General features: G+C 37.9%; 1 protein-coding gene and 1 long non-coding RNA gene across 18 annotated transcripts in view; one reads left to right on the forward strand and one right to left on the reverse strand.

Moving 5' to 3' along the window:
- JAK2 (Janus kinase 2) overlaps positions 1-17,594 on the reverse strand; it is an 84,811-nt gene extending 67,217 nt beyond the window's left edge. For 7 of the 13 annotated variants that reach the window (XR_014951303.1, XR_014951302.1, XM_085566702.1 and 4 more), the window contains exon 1: positions 16,885-17,343. The gene's annotated coding sequence lies outside the window, so the exon portion shown is untranslated. The other 6 variants (XM_021531700.3, XM_085566704.1, XM_021531701.3 and 3 more) reach the window with 4 other exon arrangements.
- Positions 17,595-17,663: 69 nt separating this feature from the next.
- LOC110471227 (uncharacterized) overlaps positions 17,664-18,260 on the forward strand; it is a 46,761-nt gene continuing 46,164 nt past the window's right edge. For all 5 annotated transcript variants that reach the window (XR_014951553.1, XR_013341563.2, XR_014951552.1 and 2 more), the window contains exon 1: positions 17,664-18,173. This is a non-coding gene — a long non-coding RNA (uncharacterized LOC110471227). The remainder of the gene's footprint in view (positions 18,174-18,260) is intronic.

Raw genomic sequence — 18,260 nt, forward strand, 5'->3', positions numbered from 1 at the left:
AGTAAATCAAAGTTTCTCTACATCTGCAGAAAAACCAGCAGAGTTTAAAAAAAAGTTGATTTGTAGCTGGAAACTTCTATTTTCTTAGAAAGATACTCAAGGAAAATCTGAAAATAAAAGGTTTCATACAGAAAAAAAAGCCATGAGCATACTTTCTACTTAGTGAAGCATTTAATTTAACCACAAATATCTATACAGGTTCATTAGACATTTGCATGGATTTTGACTTAATATCCCATTACATTCCACTTTCAGAAACAAGAAAAAACCCACACATTAGAAAGGTTGTTAGACACACTAGAATCTCAAAGCAATAATCAAAAAGGAATCAAAACCAAGCAATACTATTTACCCTAGAGTTATGCTTATTCATACACAGGTGCAATTTAATAACAATTTTCTTTGGTGTGAAACACTACACCGTTTTTATACAGCAACAAAACTGAAAGTCACAATAATTATATTTGAAAGTGGAAAAATAAAATACTACTACTACTACTACTACTACTAATAATAATAATAATAGATTAATATAGTTGGAAGGGATATAATATAGTTACTGTAGTTATGGTGGCCATTTGGCCTTTTATCCCTCCTAGAGTAGGCTCAAATTATACCAGGCTCAAAGCCTATAGCAAAATTCATGTTCAGAGGTGGGTTTTTCACAACCTCTCTGAACAGTTTGTTCCAGTGCTTGACTGTCTTCCTGAAAAAGATTTCCTTAATACCCGACAAAAATTTCCCATGCTCCTTGTGTTTGTTTTCTCTCATCTAAACACCCTGTACCTTCAAGAAAAAGTCCAACTGCATATTTTTTATAGCCTCCTATCAGGTAGCTAAAGGCAACAAACCAATGTCTCCTTAGACTTCTCCAAATGAAAATACACAAAGCCCTCAGCCTACAGTACATCATGTACTCCAGCTGTATTCATCTTTGGCGGTACTTCACTGATCTTTTTCCAGCATGCCAATGTTGCAATGATCTAGTATTAAGAAGCTTTGAACTGGAATGCACAATCACACAAAATTAGATAGAAGCCTTTCAAATAGAAGTTTCTTTTAAAAGACATGCATTTTAACGGTATAAGTGTTAAGTCAGATATTCAAGAAAATTTTTTTCCTGGGCTACGCTTGAGAAATAATTGAGCATGCCCTGAGTAGTAATCACAGTAACTCCTCCTATAGTGAGATCTGAATTGAATATAAATTTTCAATTTAATTGAGCAGAAAACACATTTTATAAGCACTACCTATATCTAAGGAGCAGATTATGCATTCTTTATACATACACACATACAATAAACATTAGGCACGTTCAATCTTACTTATATACTTCAAATATATAAAAGACTTAGTCATTGTGGGTGGAGACCTTACATACAACCTGGCTGAAATCCAAAACAGAAGTAGAATAATCCTAAATAAATGCAGAAACTATAAAACCCTAAGACTATCTAGACAAGAAATTATAAACATAAAAATACTTAACAACTGCAAAAATTCAGGACTACATCAAAGAATAAAGCCAGCATTCATAAATATTTGCTGTCTCTGTTAAAGTTGTACATATTTGATACAATCACTAAACTTGCTGGAAGAACTAACTTGCAAAAGTCGGCAAAACAATTGCAAGATCTGCATATGAAAGAGAACAGTAATCCAAAATTCTATTTTTATATAGGAACTTTGCTGTGCAACAAAAACAAACACAAAGTAGGTGATTCAATTTAAAGTTTCCTTGAGCTAACATGATTTTTTTTCCAAGCAGTGCAGAAAAAACTTTAAAATGAGAGGACCCCTTTCCTCAAACTTGAAGGATGTTTCATAGCACTCTACAATAGACTTTGCTGGACTACATGAAGTAACATTTTACTCCAGGTAGCATCAATGACCAACAAACTTAATCTGTAAATGGGGGGAAAAAACCTACATGCAGATTGATTCCTGGAAATAAATAGCTTTTTTCTGGGTTCTGCATAAAGCTGGAAAATTACTTGGGTTTGTGGTTTTGTTTTGTTTTTGGTTTTTTTTTTTTTGCCTTTCTTTACAACTGAGATACCTTGTGGCATGATTACATCAACCAGCAAGCAATGTCAATTGGACAAAAAAAATTCAGAGAACCCATTTTAGCATGGAAGAGATGTTACTAATTGCAAAATGTTTGGAGATTAAAGGTTTTTCTTCCCTTGCAACTATAATAAAGCATATCTCTGCAACCCAGTCTGCCAATGAATGCAAGCAAGGACTATAACCTCTTTCATGCACTGCCTGTCCTTCAGCCCCTAGTCCTCTGTTATCTTTTCAAGTTTCAAGTGGAAACAGATATTGGACTTTTCTCATACTTCTTCTCAACATTTAGCTTACATTGCAAGAGAGCTCTGGGACACAGAAGCTTGTTAAACTTAGACAAAGAAATTCAAAGTTTTAACAATAAACAGAAATATTGTCAAAGTAACAAATCCAGTGAATGCTAAATGGTGGTGGCCTCCAAAATGCTCCATCTGATATTTTATCTAGAACAATGACCTTTTAGTAGCCTACTTACCTCAGCAATAACTCAGAAATCAATCCAAATAAAAAGATAATACACATAAAACCTGCTTTGATTTATTAAGCAACTATCTGTCTCACATATTACTCAAATTTGTACCATGTCCACATACCTCAAAATGAAAATTGTTTAATTCAAATTAATTCAAATAAGTTTTGCTGATTTCACAAGGCTTTGACTGAGAGCTCAAGAAGGGAAACAGTATTTGAATCCTCATAGAAAAAAGTAAGAACTCAAACAAGTTGTGGCTCAGTAAGATTAGGGAGTCTAACAGGCTTGGTTGTTGACTTGCTTTATGCATATTAATCTAATGTAAATTTCAATTTGAATAGCAAAAGATCAGAAACCAGGTTTCTAGTGATAATACTGAATCTTTTGCATATAGGTGTCTGGCTATTTTTCAATACAGAAAAATGAAAAAAAAAAAAAAACAGATGGAGATCCTCTTTAAAAGCACTTCAAAACATTTCCTTAAAACTCACTTCAATGGCTGTAAGCACATTTCAAGTTATGACTATTCTTTCATTCTTAGTGTTTTAGGGATCTTATTTTATAGTGAATGCAATCAAATAACAGCCTCCTTGCTTTGATGAAACCCACCTATATGTTGTATCTCTGGAACAGTATTTCTTCAAATTACTTCAAGTACTGTGACAATACTGAGTAACTAGGCGCGATGATGTTGTCAGTTTAATTCCCACCCCTTCTCACTGCAGCAGAAGTACTAGAAATAAAACAGTGACAAACAAAAACCTACCAGCATTCTTCACCTATGGTACTCAACTTCAGTAAATCCAGCTGTCCTTTAACTCAGTCAAAAAAGGATCACTGCAGCACTGAAAATCCCATCTCATGGAGCCCTTCAAGCATGTGTCTGCCAGGCTTTCAATGTGGAAGGAAGTGTCAGTACTCCAAACTTTTAATCCCCCTCTCACCTCAGTGTTTTCTGCTCAAGGGCCTCAATCCTGCTGTTTCTAGGAGGTGTTGGTAAGAGTGACAGCAAGCTTCCACATACCTTCTTATCTCAGCCTTGCCAAACCCATTCCTATTAATGCTGTCTACCTCACTACATTAGCATTCTATTCTATAACCAAACACAGAAACACTTGTATGGTTGTCTTCCTTTTCACTCTGCTTCTGTGTGTTTGTGACTCACCGATAGATTGGGTAGGAAACTTTTGCCAATTCAATAATACAGGAGGTACCAGCTAGGCAGCCAAAAGCTTCATGCACCCAGTCCCACATCCTGGTGAATGGACATGTTACTGAAACAAGGGTGTTTTTCACTGTGAGCCAAACCAGATTAAATATCATTACATCGGATTCCTTTTACGAATCCAAAGCAATCCCACAGACAGTCCAATTGCCTTCCTAGAGCTGGAGTTGCTCTCTAATCAGTCCTTTATGTACTGCCTTTGATCAGCTACTGAGGGCCTCCTTACTGGCCCTTCACTTCACAAGCTTTTTTAATGCAGTAGCTTGACTTGGGCAAGTGCTTAAATATTTTTCCCCTTACCACATAAATATAAATGTATTGCTTGTACTGGTCCTGCAAAACCTCTAAATACTTCTCAAGCTAAGTCTTTAGCCCAGCAAAACTGTAATTATGCTGGCAGCTAAATTCCCTTGCATTTTTTTTTCTGGTTTTGTTTCTCCCTTTTCTTTTATACATCATAATCCTCTCTCTGCCCTGAAAAAGATAAAAGGACAAAAAGAAACCTGCTTTTCTTCCTTCCACTTTACTCTATATCCCTCTCTATTCTGTATTTTGTAAAAGTTCCCTGCTTTAAGTTCATTTGCCTTTGTTTATTCAGGGCATTCTCCATTTCCTATTTCCCTCTTCCTTTCCTAGCAGCTGGACTCCTCAAAGGAACTGGTTCTGCCCCTTTGAGAGGTTTAGGGTTTTTTTCCTTTTGGTAGAAGACAAAAAGAGCCAGCTCTCCCCCGTATTTAATTTTTTATCACTCAAGAGCATACAAGTTGCTTTTGGAGTTGATAACCTTCCATGTCTTCTTGTGTAACGGCTCTCAAGTCAGTAATTTTAAATAATCCACTGCAAGTAGAAATTATCGATTATCTGCAAACACGCAACACTCCAAGAGTGTCTTCTAGTGGGGAAGCAAGTCAAAAATTTATATCAACCCTAAAATATACAGGAAATATATCTAGAAAACTATTCTAGAAAATTAATTTTCATGTAATAACTAGAAGTTGTATTGCCACAAAGACTACCGATCTTTTCCTATTTCTGCACTGCAAATTACTTCATTTCTACCTGTGACAAAGTTTAGATTACCAATTTCATTAGTTCCAGCACAATTAGTGAGCTAAAAATTACATAAGGGTTTTTTTTCATCTTCTGGGGTTTTTTGTGTGAAAAAGACACACTATTGCATATGTCAGATGATGTGTTGCAGTTATTGAGTCTAGATATCATGCATTCTGTTCCAATTAAATGGTTTCGTTATCACAGTAGTCTTGACAGTAAACATGATGATCTTAAATCAACCAGGATTTTCAGGTTACAAGGACAAAAATGAAGACACACAAATTACCAACCTGATACTCTCACATAGCCTGTGTAATCCACAGCTGACTTGCCTTTTTTTCATTACTTGTATACACAATTTAACACTTTAAGTATGGCTGTAATCATATAATGAGATTTGCTAAAGCTAGATTTTGTGTGAACTAGTCCAACAGTAGCATTTTTATGATCTACTTGCTGAACACCAGGAAAACTTTTCAAGTCTTTTGAAATTAGCAGAAACAGCAGCATTAGGCATAATACATTTAAAACGTTCTATCACATTGGGAAAACATATGAAATCCTAATAATTACCTAGAAGTGACTCCAACAGTCTATGAAATAGAAGCACATCATAATTGATAAAACAGAATGAACTGATGTTATGTACATATGCAATGACATCCTATTGAAGATTTCCTCTCATAAAAACAACAGAACTGTATAACATTTTAGAAGTAAACATTGTATTTACAGCACTATAGTTATGAGTATGTCATTGTTTCGGTAACAAATAATATAACAGTTATATTATGTAGCAATTCACCCACTAAATAAGTACTGTGATCCAATATTTTAATTATTACTTCAAAAGGGCCTCATTCATTACAGAGATTAAAAAAAAAAAAAAAAAAAAACTTTTAAATGAAAGTATGTAGGAACAAACAGGAAATGAGAGACCACAACCTGTAATTGTAAAACCAATCCTGCACATGATCTGTGTCAGTAGATGGAGGTATCATAAATAAAAGGTTTATTAAGCTGCTACTTTATTCCATCACATAGCCTAAAAAATGAAAGAATGATGTTAGAATTCTAGATACTAAGAATTTTAGACTGAAATACATACTTCTGCTTATTCCCCTGCAAGAAACTATAAAGGTATTGATGAAAAAGTAGTAAGGATGTGTGCATGTACATGTAAGATACAGTATTTTCTGAAGAAATTAACACTCGTTCAGAGAAAATTTTAGTTTAAATATGAAATCTTTAATGCTCACATACAGCCAGAGTGTCTGACCCTCAACCATGGTGAATCAAAACTGAGCTAAACACTTGCTTGAATTCCTGCTTCAAACAATACTAGATGATCAGTCCTTTTCTAGATCAACTGTCTATACTGAGGTTATAAAAGAACATTCCCAAAGTCTTATCACAAAGGACCTCTCCACTATCAACTTCAGAAGCCTCACTGAAAATTGACATTACACAGTACTTTCCAACAGTTACTAGTGCTGGAATAGTTAAACATGTATAGTAGCGGTTAAAGTTAACAAGACATACAAGGTTTTGCACCCATCTCTATTTCCATACAGAACCACTCATCTACCCACACCTTCACAGAACATTCAGTTCACTTTTGTGACACTTCACAGACAAAGAAGCAAGGACGTTTGTAACTTAACAATCACTCAATACTCCTAGTTGGAAAGGACCTACAGGGATCACTGAGTCCAAGTCTTAAGTGAATGGCCAGTATGGAGACTGAACCCACAAGCTCCGCAATACTAGCATCATGCTCTAACCAACTGAACTAATTTTAGGGTTTCATGCACCTTCTTAATTACCTGTCATCTGTATTTTCTCTCCCTTGTTTGTAATACATTTTGATTCCCTATTATTATCCTTGAATTCACATTACGCATCAGTTCTTATCTACTACCAAGCAACCTGCCAGTTTCAGTTTTCCTTCCAGACAAAATACCAATATTTCTCCTTCCTCACACATTAAAAAAAAAAAAAATTCTAATCAAAATACCACACCCTTACCCACTGAGGCTAATAGAACTGAGTCTTTTCATCATCTATTTTTCTCAAGCAATTTGTTTTTCCATGAACAAAGTAAAACTAATTTCTTCAGCAACAGTTCTCCTCCAATTGAAAATCAGTTTTCCAGCCCCAAAAAGATAATATTAATATAGCTTAGCCCAGCTTGCAAATCTAATAATATTTAAGGTGCTGTAAAGTGCTTTTTGGTTGCCTAATTTTCTTCCCAGAGGCACTCAAAACTTGACTGGGTAGTCTGCTAAAGTAAATCTGAGGACAACAGATCCAGAAAGACAAAAGTTTCAGCAATGTAAACTGAAAGACAAAATACCTGGCTAGATTTGGGCCATGAAGTTTGATTCCAAGTAGGTCAGACACTGTCTACTGTCAAGATCAGAAAGCAATCTTAAAACCTACTTGATTCAGAGAAGAACAGCCAATGACTGTTTTATTAATGGCACCAGAGGAAGAAATGTAAGAAAGCAACAAAGCCTCAACATCTCAAGGAGAGATATGGCTGAACATGAGAGAAAAGTTCTGAAAAACAAGAGTAAAGAGATAGTAAGAAAGTAATGAACAGACAGGCATCTGGAAGAATCATGAGATGAAGTTGTCTGCATTCTTGCTCTCTCCTTACTTTAAAGTCTTATTATTTCCAGAGTCCTACTGGAATCCTGCTTCTGTCCGTAAATTCACCTCATGCTCCACTACTGGAATGGAATGCAGAAGTACTTTTGCTGTTGTGATAAAAGAGAAAAATCCCTTTTCTTGCAACACTAGAAATATAACCATTTAGAAACAGTAAGGTTATATATGCTTATGACCATATATATATATTTGTATATATATAAAAAATTATATCCCAGTGTCTTTGACTAAGACCGCCTCTTTTATTTGTAAGTTCAAAATAGCTAGCTTGTGTGTGGTGCAGTATAATTCATAATAGAAAGTTCAAATTAACAATTTAAGCAAACTTTTTTTTACTACCACTTGCTGTGAAAGTTTAGCAAATGAATCTACACTCCTGTTTAACCTTGTTGCTGCATCTTGTATATTTTAGCCAGGAAGGCTTTAATATTTTCTTCCCTTAGTTTATCCTTTTTCTCCTGTAAATGTATCGGTGACAATGATATACCACCTTAATTCCCTGACAGCAAGAGGATGTGCAGCAGTTTTGTCTGCTTCGTTTCTTCCTCTAAGGGCTCAGTGAGTAACTGGAAATTATGTCTAGATAGGAAGGATACTGCACCAAACAACAGGTAAGTATTCTTGAATCACTGAAATGTATGATAAAGAACTGCTAGATGACAAATTAGATTTTCTTCTTAACCAGAAGTAAGCAAAATATTGTTTCAACTGATAATACCATAGTGACAATTCCTGCATGTTTATTGCCTCCGAACATATACGTTTTCTTAATAGGGGAAGTAATTAATGTTATTTTGCTTAACAATGAGCTTTCTTAAAATTTCTTCTTTCCCCTAAATATTTCATAATCAAGAAAGCAGCCTAATAATTTAGGTCATTATAAAAAGAAGAGTCAGGAACATGAACTTTAAAAAGCAATAGAAACTAAAAAGAAGTAGAAACAAGGCAAGTACTCTAACATTATGTATATATTTAGCTCCTCAAGTACAAGAGCACACCTCACTAAGAATTGGAAGAATTTTAGGCACAAATAATATCACCAGGACAAGTTCTTATTAAACAAATTTAGAGGTAATTGAATGATGCAAAAAAATGGCACACTAATCCACAACATATTTGTGTTTCTTAAGGGAAGAAACCTGCATTCCATAATTAACTTCACTAGTATGCAATGAGATCACAGAGTAATTGTTAAGAAAGGCAAATATTAAAACTTTACTTGTACACTTGCACTCAGGAATCCAGCTTGATGAAAGAACCAAACTGCACTGGCACACCCTTGTAACCAGCTCTAGAAGACATTCATTCTAGCAAAACAGAACACATCGGTCTCAACGGGTTGAAGTTTAATGACCTGACAATAAAAAAAGACTCCAAAAGTTCCAGCTGGTTCAACAGCCCATGAATCTTAGAAACTCTAAGAGAAAATAAAAAAAAAAAAAAAACCAAACAAGCAAACCAACACAAAAAAAAAAGGCATTAAAAAATCCAAAACAAAGTAAAACCACCAAAAAGCCACAAACTCCCAATATAAATACATGTGTTATATTCATGTCATGCATAATTAAGTACTCAGCAACCTAATGGCCAGGCAAATATATTTATTCAAATTAAAAACATTGCCTTTAAGTTATGACTGAAATTAAAGAGAACATTTAATATAAAACATTCATGTAGCACATTTACTTTTTAAACTGTAGTTCCACATGCTTAATCACTCAAGGAGCCAAACAGTTCTCTGCACTAATGTTTTTAATTAAACAAGATGCATTATGGTGCATTTTTACGTAAGAAGAGATGGAATTTAATGAACTCAATCTAGACTTTGAATTTTAATTTATTATATTATTCCAAAAAGCACATTGGCTATAGTTTTCAAATGCAGTAATTTTAACTTACTGTTTGAAATGTAACAAAAACATAGCAAACTGTCAAAAAAACTACAAGTGACGTTATTAAATACAATATTTATAAAGAAAGGTTATCTAACCAAATAAATTTATCAAAATATACTATATTTTTCAAACTATGCAGTTCAATAAAGAATGAAAACTCAGTCAATTGCATGAGCTGAGCAGCCTGTTTCTGCTCACAGTATCCTTCAAGAATTTAAACCAATCATTGTTCATCATTATATGTTTATTTTTACACAAACTGGGGGAAGAATAAATTCCCAGTCTGCTTGCTGGAAAGTCTCTGGCCACCTACTGTCCTAGCCTTTATTTAGAAATCTGCCAATATTCAGATCTTAGTTGAATTTAAAATTCTGAATCTAGGTCCTATTCCACTGCCCTAACATAGAAAAAAAACACTGGCAAACATTGTAAGAAGAAAAGAGTCGGGAACATGAACTTAGAAAAGCAATAGAAACCAAACAGGAATAAGTTCACATTAGAGGCATCCAACAGTTGGAGGCTGTAGCACAGACTCTACGAGGACAGATTAGGAAGCAGGGTCTGTTCCACCTGGATGAGACTGCGGGAGCCTAACAGCAGTCCCCCATACCAAAATGGAACCAAGCTGTTGTTCTCCATTCACAGGACAACAGGAGCTAGTTGAAACACAAAATGTTCAGAGAGGCTATGAAGAGAATGTTTGACATCCAGATGATGGCCCAGTGGTCGATGTGTTATCTCCATCCTTGGAAATTTTTACACCTGCTTGGATACAACTTTCATACCTGTTATGACCTCCTTACTGACCCTGCTTTTTACAGAATTTTGAAACAGAAACCGAGGGCCCACTTCACTATTTTGTGGTTCTATGCATACAACATCTGTCTTTACCTAAAAGTTACATTATTTGACTAAATTTAGACTTTAGCAGAACTGTAACTATAACACCCAAACGGTTTTCTTTAAAACAAACAATAATCTAAGGAAATCCTTTTCATATCCATTAGCTGCCTTTCCACTGAAAATTAGGGATGATATGCTCCTGGGCATGAAAGGGGACCATCACTTTTCCTGGCTTCACAGACATTTTACCCATTAACTGCATGGTAAAGGGCACTCAAGGTGACTTCCATTTAGGCATTCTCACTTACAGACAATTATGCTATATTGCATCAACTCAAAACAACACTGAGTTTTTTACCCAAGACATACTACAGATCTTGGAGAGGGAGAAAAGTAGTTTGACACACTTGCACAAAGCATCAAGTGCCCTACATGCAGATCAAAACTAATGCTTTCTCACTATTTGCAGAAATGGTTTCAAAAAATCTAAATATAAAGTTGCTCAAAAGCCTGTCATAAAATTTGGTTGAGCAGTCCACAAGACTACTGCAAGGATAAGAAACCAGACAGTCAATGCCTTCTAGCATATTATGGCATAGTTAATGTGCTGTAATATCAAGTCATGACAAACTTCAAATATCCTTCTAAAAAGTCTGACTATAAAATTTTCTTTCACCACCATGCATAGTCATAACAACTGCACAACCACATAACAGCGTAACAAACTACAAGAAGAGACATCATGTATTATCAACCTACTCAAAAATTTTCACATCAGGTTCAAGAGTTAAAAAAAATTATATGTTAAAACTCACCAAATCACCATAAAAATTGACAAATATTATAATCTTTTTCAAAACAACAAACTAAAAACATTTTTGCATTCCAAAGTGAATTTAAAGTTTAGCTTTGTGAGTTCACCAGCAGAATTATTAGTAAGTGTCATGATTTAGGAATGGTATTCCCAATTTGGTACTCCCATTAAAAAGAAATCCTGGCTGCTCTCTCCATGTCCCCACTACGGTGAAAAAAAAACAAAAGGCGGAGATTACAGGTTGATGTAGGAACATTTACTTGAAACAGCAATGAGATAAGAAAATGGACAGCAACAGTATAAATAACAGAGGTGTACAAAAGAGGGTGATTTACATGAAAAACACTTCCCAAGGGCCCCAGGTTCCCTCTTCCCACCATACGTCTTCTTGACCTGATGCCACACTCTTCTTTCCAAAAGTGACATCACCCTACTTCAACAGGTTGAAGCGCATGGTGTAGAATAACAACCTAAACACTGCCACATGGGTCCAGGCTCCACCCATTCACAGCTACTGCAGAAAACCCTGTCCTGGCTGAAACCAGGTTTTAAGATAGCAATCTCAGCAAGTGGCAGAGCTCTTAGAAAAGAAACCTGAAAAAAATACCAAAGACCAAGAAAATTATGGTATGGCTTAAGGGTGCTACAATCTAAAGATATCCTTCTAAACACTGCTAATACATGTACACCAGCTTGGGTATCAAAGCCCAAAGTGAAACTTTCAATGTCCTGAGTTCAGGTACACCTTTGTGTGCTACAATCACACGTGTAACTATATGGCAAACATAGCTTCAAGTTAATTTGCTTCTGGGTGATACTGGTGTAATCTCATTAAACCTCAGCCAAATAAACCCCCTGGTTTATTTATTCTCTGCTTTGATGTAGACCTATTTCGTCACACTGCTTTTAGGTCTGCCAATGCGTAACAATGAAAAGTGAAGATTCCAGCTCATTTTCACATCCACTTTGCACAGCGCCTGTATGTTTTACTAAGTTTTGCACTCCTGCTATCACAAACTTAAGTCTAACATGCTTAACCCCAGCTTCTGCAAGTATGCTTATGAAATACTTGCTGAAATTCAGTACATGTCCATCCTCCTTGCAATGTCCAAAACATGGTTTTAGTGGGCTAGTCTCCAGTAAGAGAAGACACATAGGAATAGAATGCCCTAATGATAGCCAACTACCTTGAAATCACCTTTAACTGAAGGAGCCAGGTTAGGAGAAAATTAGCCAGAAGTACATTTTCACAAACTCTCTGACAGAGAGCATAGTTACAAAGGTTTATGAAGACCCAGGTATGCAGCAATTAAAAGATAACTGTGCATCTATTTACACAGTTGATGAGTAGTTCCAAAGTCTGTCTTTTGGGAGCCAGTTGTTGGATTGACACAAGCTTTACTGGCCACAGCTGAGGATATAGGTCTTGTGCAATCCTGTGCCCTCCAATTCCACTGGGAACCCAACATTTCTTTTGTAGCTCAGTCCACCTCTGGGTTATCCAGGATGCGATTACACAATATTTTCTCTGACACTGCAAGCCAGCTTAAGAAGTTATCCTGTCCATTGCCTTTCCTTCATGCCACTTGCTCCAAATGAGACAAAAAAACCAATTTTAACTTAGGTCACTTGTAATACAGTTTACATCACAGCCCTACAAAAAACTGTGGTGTTTACACAATCAAGGGAACAAGTTCCAGTGTTTGTGAGAGGCTAAGAAAAGAAAATTCTTGAGACCAAAGACAGGTTAAGAGAACAGCTAGTACACACTGTAAAACTGCAACTCTACCTTATTCTTAGATCTTTGTGACTTCATGATTTAGAATTCTATCTCTATGGTTTCTAAACCCCTCTTTCATTAGGAATTAATGTTTGTTTTCCAATTGCCTTTGTCCTCAAATGATCTTTCATTAGTCTCCCACTCAAATTTTACCTAATATCTGACTCAAACACCACCTGCAACCATACCTCCATATCAGAATCCATGGAAGTAATCTCATAATTTCATATTGAAATTGAAAGGCACTTGAATAACCGAGGCCTCTAAACTCTGTTTGATAATTACAGGTACCAAATAAACTGTATGTTCATGTATCAACACTGGATATTTAGAAGGCAAAGGTTTCTTACTTTAGATATATCTGACAGTACTAGAAACCCAAGCCATAGCCAATATTATGACATACTGAATAGGGATGAACATTTTTGTCACAGCTATGAAATCCTTGCAGTCAAACAAGATTAACGGATATCAGAGACAGAAAATACTCATTTAAAGCATATTAGACCTCCACAGTAACACTATTCCTCTAAGATATTATCCACCCACCAAAAATCCCTCAAAATTCTTGCATTGTTTCTGGTGAACAGGATGATAGAGACTGTGCAAAAAAAAAAAAAAAGTCTAAAAAACTGATTTGATAGTTACTCTCACTAAATACTACAAAAATAAATCCTTGAGGCCAATGAAGTCACATAAAGAATTTAAAAAGTTTTAATGATACATGCTAATACCTTTAATCACAATACTTTGAACATGCATAATAAATCCATTTACTTAAAACATCTGTAAAAGACTTTCTTAAGTCCTGAAATCTACTGCAGTTGCTCATAAGCAGCATGATAAAGGTAATACCAGCTAAATCAGCTCAGCTGAACTGTCAATAAAAAACCTTACACCACAAACAACACATAGATTAAGAACAGGGGTAAACATCAGAAAAGATCCCATATGGGGCTGCACACAGAGCAAAAAATACCACACCGTACATACTTATGCAAGCATGTAAACACTTTCAAAGTCCTAGCCTAAAAACAAATTTGGTGATAACCAGCTTACTTGATAACCTGAGACTTGAGCAGGATCAAAACTGAGAGCTAGCCAAGCAAAAAAAACAGATGTCAGATAACATCTGATCTCAATAAATATAAAATAATAAACCCCTGAAAGAATAACTTGCAGTTATTCCCACATGACCTTAAATATTAAGTCAAATGTAAGCAAATAAACAAAACAACAACTTACAGGATATGCAGCTCAGCAGAATCTCTGCTTAATACAGGCACATATGAGACAAGAAAAAGTGTTCAGATGGAAAGAGGAAAGGTATTGAAAACATTCTCAATTCACCTGAAATACTGTCTTTTGTGACATCACAAAAAACACAGAATGGGTTCATTGATTTGTATGAGCTATGAACAAATACTAAAGACTCTAGGAAAAAAGAAGATACACACATACACCTCCCTTCCCCCACCCCGCAAAAAAAACACCACACAAAACCAGAAGAAAACCAAGATGACAGAAAATCTAAGCAGCAAGAGCAAACGTCTCCCTTCCTAATAAATGGACATAAAGCAATCTACTAACAACAAAAGGAACCATGTAATGCTATTGTCAAAGACAGATGCAAAGACAACTCACCTCAGAAAGGGACAATGTTTTTATTGATTTTAGGTGCCTACACCAGATTGGACAAGTTTTTTTCTACAAATCAGATTTAAAGATTCAGCTTATACTGTGTAAAAACAGTAACTACATAACCAAAACTAGATGGACAATTGCCTTCTAGGCAAGTCATTCTACATAACACATGGGGGTTATAATTGTCCACATGAACCAGACCTCTCTGCATCCAGTACTGCACAACTCACAGAGACTGACATTTGAGTGAGGCATCACCCTTTTTCCTTGAGCATCTTACAAGTTGCAACTGACAGTGACAACCTACCTTACCCTTGTACCTTGCAGCTGTCACTGTACTGACAAGCACAACCAATTTAAGTGAGACATACAATTTACTCTCTAGATGAACACAGTATGCAGCAGAAAGTATCTATTTGTGTGCAGCAAATAAAACTGGATTACTGCTCCTTCAGCAGAACTACTAAAAGCAAGCTTCTTAGTATATTTACATTTTTGTATGGTTTTTCACATCTGCATGAAGACAGATATAGCTTACAGAATAATTTTAAAATCTCATATTCAGAAATTGAAGAAAGCTTCTCACTGACATTTTGGTAAAGAAATTGTAAATGAAACAAGTTAAAGAAATACAAACGTAAGCATGAGCTCAAATGTTGACTCAGATCATGCCAGTATTACTCATATTAGTCATCTTACTGGCCTCATGCTGAGAACTCCATGGGACATATGAATACATAAAGAACCCACCAAAATCAGTGCACAGCCAGGGTCAGAGGCTTTGAAACAGCAGCTCTATTAAGTCAAATGAAAAAATATAGCTGTGTACTTGCCTAATGACATTGATAACATTTGCATGCAAGCCTAGGTAAAAAGTAGCGCAGGGGTGTTACAAGAAAAATGCCAGCTTGTAAGGAGCACTAGGATAGCACAGGAGCACTAGGATAGCATAATTCGGGTTGAAAGGCACCGCAGGAGGTCATCTAGTTCAACCTCCTACATAAAGTTCCAGTTACTTTTCTAAAAAAACCACCAGATTTTGGTTGCCTTCTTCCAGTTGTTTTTTTTTTTTTTAAGAACACTATTTTTCAGAACAAATACTCATTTTATTATTCTGTTAACTGCTTTTTAATTGCAAGTTTTGTAATTTTTGATACTCTTCTATTCATAATGAACACCATTTAATTACTGTCTCTGTTAAATACTACTGAATTTCTGAATTTTGTTTATTTCCCTTTTAAGGATCTTTCAGATGAGATCTCAGATTATTTCTTGTAACTGCAAACATTGTCACTTTGCTTTCCGTTTACATAAGGTCATACTGTAAAGATGCCCCAAAACTGAAATAAAAGAGACCAATGGCAAAGCAACAACCTCATTCAGCAATTGCTTTTCTTCTAACTTCAGAAAGAGGATGCCACTGCTAGTACAACACGGCAGTAACATTCACTTTAAATCTATTCTGTGGTCGTGCACAACATTACCTCCACATAGTTTGGAAATGGTTACTCTACAGAGATTTCAACTTTTTATTAGCCTAATCATCACTTTGAACAGCTACAAGTAAAAAGCAGTAGCAACCTCCTTTCATTTTCCATTCTGCAGCTCCAGTCAGTCTGATTCAACCAACAAGGATGTTGGACCATTTTCTGCATTCCATGTACTTCTCACTCATTACAACTTCCCTTCCCAGCAGCAAATACTCCTTCCCCATGCTGCTGTCGTTGGTGCTTACAAGAAATGAAAATCTGTAAATAGGTCAAATTTAGGCTTCTCTGGAAAGTCCATCACAACTTAAAATCCCTGCTATTTCATACAGTAATACTGAATTTGTTTAACTCAAGAGTCTAGATTTACACCATGTAAGTCACTCTGGATGCATTCTCATCAAGCAGAACACAGTAGTGGCTACTGTATTCCTACTGAATCCTCAAATTACTGCCACAAACCCTAGAAAGGGAAGAAAAATGAGCATGCCAAAAGAACATCACTACAGTATTAGCACCATATCCATTATGAAGAAGACAGATGCAGGGAAGGAAAAGAAAGTTAATCCATATAACTGATCCAAAACACCTTTAAGTGTGCACAGAATCTCTATAGTCTTCTGTCAATACTGGTTTTCCATAAAACAGAAACTTAAGAAATACTTCTCTCTCACCCAGTTACATACACATTGCATTTAACTAGCAGTAGAACAAATGCAGTAGATAATAAATTAGTCAACTTTACAGAGCTAAGATGCCAGAAACACATGAAGCAAATAATCTCAAGTGCAAAATTACACTCAAAACTAACAGCCATGGCAAGCTTCCCAATTAAGTTTCCTTCTGTGCAGCAACCAAAAGGAATACAGTCAACAATTCTCAGCATAAAACTATTTATGAATAACCAAGGAAGATGTTATTTTCTCACCTGTCGCCGACTGCAGAAGTGAGAAATCTGAAGACAATGCCACGATCAGGTTCTAATTAGACTTCAGTGACAAAAAGAAAAAAGAAAAAAAAATCTAAGGACGTTTAATCTAAACTTCTTTTCTTAAAAGAAAAATTATCTTCCGAAAAATAATCAAATCCATTAATTCACAACCCACACCTAACGGAACACTTCCCCACGCAGAAGAAAATTCAGTAGGGACTTACAGAGAAAAACCACAAATGTGGTTTTTCGTAACTGTTAGCCCTCCTTCTGCGAAGAGATTTTTTTAACGCCACAAATAAGTATTCGCGAGGAAGTTCTCCCGCAACACACAGCAGCTCGACCGAAGAGGCGCGGCGGCCACACTCCAGCTGCCCCACCGCCCAGGCGGCCCGGCCCGCCCCCGGAGCCGTGTTTACGGCAGGAGGAAGCCAGCGCGGTGCCCGCCCGCAGCGCCCGGCGGGCAGGTCCGGGCGCCCGCCCGCCCCCGCCGGGCTGAGCCCGCCCGCGGGACGGGGCGCGGCGGTGCAGCCGCCACCCCGCCAGCCCCGGCCCGCCAGCGGGCGGGCGCTGCCGGCCCAACTCACCGCGGCGGCGGCTGTGCAGCGCGGCGCGCAGGCGGCGTCCCGCCCGCTCCCTCCCCATGCACGGCGGCGCCGGCCGGGGACGCGGCAGCAGCTCCGCGCCGACCCGCGCTCCTGCCGCTGCCTCCGGCTGGGCGGGCCGCCGCCGCCACGTCACCGCGCGGCCGCGGGCGGGGCGGGGCGGGCCCGCCGCGCTGCCCGGCGAGCGCCTGGGCCGGGCCGGGGCGGGCCGCGGCGTCCCGGCCTCGGCGGCCCTCGGCGGCCCTGGGCCCGCGGGGCGGGCTTGGCGGCGCTCTCCTGTGGAGGCGGCAGGCCCCTCGTCGCAGACTCACAGCATTCTCTGATTTGGAAAGGGAAGGGACACACGCGGATCATCGCGTCCAGCTCTTGGCCCTACGCATCACCATCCCCAAGAGTCGCCCCTGTGCTCGAGATGGAAACTCATCTGGAGCTCTGTCAGGTTCCGCTAGGGGGTTGTCGGCGCGAGGAGCGGAGCCGCTGCCGAGCAGGGAGTGCCGCTCCTTGCCCCGCTGCTGCTCGGCAGCCCGGCGGGCAGCCGGGGCTCCTGGCCCCCAGTCTGAAGCTAAAGCTGCGCCGCGGTGAGGCGAAGGGCTTGGCACCAGTGCGCGTCGGGGACAGATCTGGCCTTGTTCAGCCCGGTAAACAAGCAGTGCGGCTTTGCTGCGGTCTGCCTGCACAGTGGTGAGTGTGTTAGCTGGGCCAAAGTAAAAATGTACGGTTATTCTTTAAGCAAATTGTGTGTTTGTGCTAATACCAAGTCCCACTTCT

Source organism: Lonchura striata, chromosome Z (genome assembly GCF_050655825.1).
Source record: "Lonchura striata isolate lonStrDom1 chromosome Z, ASM5065582v1, whole genome shotgun sequence".
NCBI lineage: Eukaryota > Metazoa > Chordata > Aves > Passeriformes > Estrildidae > Lonchura > Lonchura striata.